This window comes from Labrus mixtus, chromosome 12, assembly GCF_963584025.1.
Source record: "Labrus mixtus chromosome 12, fLabMix1.1, whole genome shotgun sequence".
Lineage (NCBI taxonomy): Eukaryota > Metazoa > Chordata > Actinopteri > Labriformes > Labridae > Labrus > Labrus mixtus.
Window position 1 is genome coordinate 8352636 of NC_083623.1, and position 6000 is coordinate 8358635.

Genomic DNA, 6000 nt, shown 5'->3' on the forward strand with positions numbered 1-6000 from the left:
ATCACGTCCGACAAAGGATCAGTCCCCAAGAGCTTTTTAAAAAAAAAAAATTTTATGTTCTCTCCATTGAGAGGAATACTAATCACCCAATCTGCAGTAGCAACTTCTCATCTACCTGTTAAATTCACCCACACATAAAACGCTAGAATGACATGGAAAATGTCCCAAGCAAAAACGCAAATAAAACAGCCAAATGCTGTAAACGTGTTGCCGGATAAGTCCAAGTCTTCTTACCTTGCAGCTAGTCCGTGTTCCGGAGACATTTGAGCACATATGCGGTGCGTCTTCACAGTCATGCAGAGGTGTTTCACATCTGAGAATGGAGGGGGAAAGCCGGATTTCTCCTCTGTTTTTCTGCTCCTGTCCTGGTATTTTTTTCAAAGCCCTCTGAGGAACGGAGCACTGACAGAGGAGAAGGAGGAGGAGGTGGTGGAGGAGGAAGAGGAGGAGGAGGTGGAGGAGGAGGAGGAGAAGGAGGAAGAGGAGGAGGAGGAGGAGGAGGAGAGGGAAGGCTAAGGAGGGAGCAGTCTGCCGGGCTGGGCTGCTGTGGATCACCTGGAGCAGTGTCGGGCTCCGCATTTACTCCTCCACTGCAGCAGTGCGAGGCAGCGGCGCGAGCTGCATGTTGCTCCCACGGATCACCGCAAAACAAGGACACGGAGTCACCATCTGCTGGATTCAGGATTCTGCAGCTCTGTAGCTCCACGCGCGCCTATCCCCATCAGCATGCACACTCATGCTGTCCCTCTTTCCCTCTGGGTTTATATCTGCATCTGTGTCTCTCTGCGTGTCTGTTCCTCACACTCCATCTCCCTATTAGGGGGTTTACAACCAATCACAAATGTGCTCCCAAGTCATTTGGCGCTCACTTTTCCCAGCTCTGTGTCCCCGTAATGACTGGTGCATGTGGTCATACGTCTGGTGCTCTTGGTGATAAAACGTCAAGCTCAATAAAGCCTCAGCCAACCTCACGCTCTCCCTGCGATGACATCACTCCTCAGAACCAAAAAGGAGGGAGTCGTTTCCTGGTCTTGTCGGGACCCCGCTGACGTCACCAAAAATCCGGCACGTTTCTCAGGCCATGTGCAGGTGTTGAAATGACACCCAGTTCCATTAAGAAAGTTTCACAAAACACAGAAAAAACATCAGAAGCACGTCAGAACCGATGGCTCCATTTTCTGGAAAGCATCCAAGCTGATCCAAGTTTATTACATCACCAGACTTGAACATATTTCCTCCTGAAGCTACCTGTTGTCCAAACTTGAACCGCAGATTTCTCCAACTGAATACCAGAGCACTCGATCAGCGAGTTTCTCCGCCCTCACATTCCCCTCACGTCCTCCCTCCTTCACCAGCCTCCCTCTCTGTCCTACGGCAGAGCAGAGCTTCTAAGGTTGAGAGACAATGTAAGAGAGGAATGAATACAGATTTGAAAAGGATCATATTGATTTTAGGCCTAATGTAAGGACTTATTAGTATTCTGAAGAAGTAGAGGTGCTACTCGAGAGAAGTATGAGAACTCCTCCACTAGATTTAAAAAAAGGGCATGTCACTAAAAACTAGTGCAGCTGGAAAAGGAGCTGTTTGAATAAGGACACAGCTGCATAAAGCCAACACACAAAGATATCAAAATGCTGTGTGAATACAAGTGCAAAATCGTTTTATGAGTAGTTGTCTACTCGTCTTCTCTGCAACTGAACGTTTAAAAAGAGACAAAGGTTTTCTTCCCACTATGTTCTCTTGACAGCCGCTACACTGCCAAACCCAGTGACACTGTGAGTTCTTCTCTTTTGGAGTTTAAGTGTGAACACAAGGCTGCGCTAAAGAAATAAGAAAATCAGGTGTGCACCTGTTTTCATTTCAAGCAAACTCTAAATGTTTCCCATAGTCTCTCCAACCAGCAGATGCACGCCGTACATCAGAGCTGGTGGTTTCCTACAGCTGTGTTTCTACCGCAGGAACTCTCTGAATGGACTTGTGGACGAACTCCACCGCAGGGACCAGGGTTGAAAAAAAACAAGTCTTACGTACTTTAGTTCAGTCCCCAAAAAGGTGCCTGCTCGACGGGGAGCACTTTCAAAAAGTACAGGGACTTTAGGTTGGGCCTTGGCTTGCAGCACTGAACATTTCAGATTGATGGAATTCAGGTGTGGCTTTTTCCCAGGTGAACTTACTCCCCTATTCTTCTGGCATTTTTTTCTCCTTGGTTAAAATCTAAAACTGAGCTGTGGACCGCTGGAACTAAAAGTCTTGGATACTTTTAGTGGAAACGTGGCCTGTGAGACCAAAGCAAAAGGTGCTGAAATAGTCATCATTAAACGATTGATTTCAGTATATGTCATCGATCCATCCATTCATGACAAATACCGTTTATCCATTCAAGAGTCACATGGGGGCTGGAGCCATGCCGACCACTACATGTCATAAGAAGTTCAATTGTTGTGTTGAGGTACCAAGCTACATTTTAAAATGTAGCAATAAGCCGCCTCCTTTGACACTGTTAAAAGATGTTGCTCTGTTTTCTTAAAAGGGGAGAGATCTAGAGAAAGAAAAGAAGCCCCACATGCAACAAAGTGAGAAACGGGTTTCATCTAAAAAGATACAAAGCTCCTCAGATTAAAAGTGAAGCTTTCTCCCAGAGTGGCACACTATGGACACAGAAATGTCATAACAAGTTACCTTGCAGATGTCAAACACAATCCGGAAAAACGACTCCCTATGATGTAAAAACCAAATTTTTAGACTACAAAGTTCTAGCAGATACGCCCTTACACAAAGTCTTATTGTTCCATAATATCAGTCTGTAGCCTGCTGAATTCAGAACTGGCCAGTTTTTGAAACACACCAGTTGGTTTGTCATAGCAGCCTTTGGATGAGTTAACAAGTAAACAGCCCCACCTAGTGTTATAACAGTGATCTAAAGTGCTTCAAGGAATATCAAAGGTGTACACATTTATGTTGTAATACTGGCGTTAATTAAAACCCACAGAAAGAGATCATCATGCTCATTTTTAAAAACACAAGCTCAAAATCACAAAAGTCATAAACAGCATCGCTGCACCTGTGTCATGACCTGCGTGCTTTATACTCCTTAAACTGCTCCGGTCTACACAGTCATTAACATTCTGCTTCAACCTTGAGAAAGTGATGAGTAAGGTGTGATCAAGAGAAAGTTCTGCGTTTGGCTGATAAAGAGAAAGAGAAAAAAAAAAAAAAGGGAGGAGAAAAAAAAGAAAAGAAAACCCTCCAACAATTCTTTAGGATATGCACATCAAACAGGCAGAGACGTTCCCATATTCCCGTTCACTTCATCTGGAGCCTTTGTGCTGACGAGGCCTGTAAAATCACAGTAGCACCCAACACATGATTAACTCGCAGATAATCTCTGGAGTGTGCTTGGGCTGAAACTCCACTGTCAGCCCATTTGTAAGACTTGAAAAGACTTTCTCAGAGTGAAAGGAACATATATATCCTTGTTTGCGATGCCACAGTCCTTATCTTCAGATGGGGTTGTGATTTAGAACAAAGCGGGATCTAAACAGCCTTAGCTTACAATTAGTGTTGGGCTTAATGTGCTTAATGTACCGTACTGCAAGATCAATGAGCAGAAGAAAAAGGTGAAGCTACGGTGTAAAAATAGACTTCAAAATGTTTGGTTCTATGGCAAATTTTACACCAACAAATCATAGGTATCATGAGAATTCTTGTTTTTTCTACCGATCTGTGTTATTAATAACTATGTAAATTATTCTAAAAACGTACTATTACTCTTTCATGAAATCCTCCTGGCCTCTGGCTGCTTAAGCATCACAGTAAGCGTGATAGTATTTGAGTTTTGTGCCGATGTGAGCCAGCATTTGATTAACCATGAAGCCCGAAAAATGCCAGAAGAAAAGCAGAGGACCCCTACAGTGCTGTAGCCTTGGATGTTTCTCAATGCTCTGACCTCTGCAGAGGGAGGCAGTCGTGCAGAGTTTAGATAATTAACGACTTCCTCCTTTATGCTCCATGCGCAAATTATCCACACATCATAACAGCTAACACCTCCACTGCTCTATTGGAGGTTGCATTTCTGTCTTATACTGTAACTGCCTGTTCTTTTTTGTGGTCAATTTTACATGGAAAAAAACACAAGGGGAAGATGTGCTGCAGCTCCTCTCAAATCTATGGAGAATTTTAGCATCGTACAGCCTTCTGTTCCCAACCTTCAGTTTTTTTCTCTTTTAGTTCCAGCTCACTGCTTTATCAGCTTAGTTTCCAGCCTCATTTGACAAGTATAACAGTAGCTGCTGTACACTCTTTGTACATCGCAAACTGCAGAGAAAGTCTGCAACCAGCTGGGAAATAAAGTGTAGATTACAGCAGCTAAAGAGTTAGATCATTCCCAAAGAGTTGGTGGAGAGAAAATCCTAAAGGAATAAATATTGGACTGACATTGTTCTGGTTGACTAAAACATGAATTCAATATACATTTTAGCCTTTAGGGAATTGTGGTAGACATTTATGGTAGTATGTCTGTGTTGTGTTTTTATGAGCTGTGCTGCCCCCCAAGTGGTTGGGAACATCAATTAATTTAAGTTAAGATTCATAATACTAATTTAAGGATTCCTTTCAGGACACTCAAGGTCACCCTACAGATACAACAAAGCGTGAGTTTGTACATTATGTAAAGTATCAGTCCAATATTATTCTATCGTAGTGTGTTATCAAGTTCAACAATAAAAAACCAACAATAGACATTTCTGTCTGCCCTTTGTTTTTTTTTTACGAAAGGAGTAAATCTTAAAATTTTTCAAATATATTGTTTTATTTTTTACGAAATAATACACGTTTTCCCGAGCACCAAAGTGTAAGCAAGAAAAACTCAAAAGGGATTTGAAACATTGAAAATTTAGCGGCCTACGCGGCGTCTTAGCACATTTGAGATGTAACCTCTGCCCCCTTGTGGCACTTGTAACATACTACAAAATACAGTTCAATAAAATGATATCAATGGATTTGATAAAAGCTATGGAGAGTAAAACCATGCTCTGTAAAGTTGGTTTGCACATATTAAGTAGACTGCTGGGAGTCTATCCATTTTCCTTTTTCACCTGGCCTGTATTTTGGACTGATCTTAATTGGTTCATCTGCGCCACATTCCCATTCATTATTGGATTTGAATTGACTACTTGTTATCAGGATATAAAAAGCTGAGGTTGTCAGCTTACAAAGAAATAGTACAATATGCTTTTGTAATGTTTACATGTTGTATTATTTCTTTGTATCTGAAGGACAGATATATGTTTTATGTATGTTCCTGGTTAGGATATGTCAAGCTTTTTGAGTATTTCAGCGTTAATGTCCTACAAAGATGACTGGCTTGAGATGTGACTTCCTGTATTTGACAGATCAACCAGTGTTGGTATTGTAATCTAAATAAATCAATGTATAGCTTGTTCTCTAACTCTGGGACTCATTTCTTAAACTAGTTTTATTCAAAACACAGCTGGATGTAATTTAAATTTAAGATGTACCAAGTGTTCTTATTGGCTAGAATATTGTGAAATATATTTTATACAGCCCTTGTTAATGGAAGTAAAGTAGCTGTAGCTGTAATCTGGTGTAGTATTAAGGCAAATAATATCTTTTAATAGTTTTGGACAAGAATATATATATAGGCTATATGTCTATTACGGAAGGCGGACATGCATCTATTCATTGTATTTACTCCATTTTTCCATGATAACCAGTAATGTCTTGTTGTTTTCTTGAGATCCTGACTTTATAATTTCGTATCCTCAGAGCTGCAAGTGCACAAAAGAAGGAGAAATAGGCGGCATGGCATGTCGTGATCTGGCCATTCACAGTGAGCAGTCCATTGTTTTCAAGACCAACAGAAAATGATCCCTTTATCAGGAGAAAACAGGGCTTCTTATCTCGATATAATTAGATACATGGATCCATTATAATGGGGAAAACAGCTTTGTTATCCTGAGATAACGAGTAAAACAAGTTGAG

General features: G+C 41.3%; 1 protein-coding gene across 1 annotated transcript in view; it reads right to left on the minus strand.

The window, feature by feature from the left end:
• The window catches only part of dlgap2b (discs, large (Drosophila) homolog-associated protein 2b), a 61237-nt gene extending 60368 nt beyond the window's left edge, over positions 1–869 (minus strand). The window contains exon 1 of the mRNA XM_061051778.1: positions 235–869. The gene's annotated coding sequence lies outside the window, so the exon portion shown is untranslated. The remainder of the gene's footprint in view (positions 1–234) is intronic.
• Between the last annotated feature and the right edge of the window lie 5131 nt (positions 870–6000).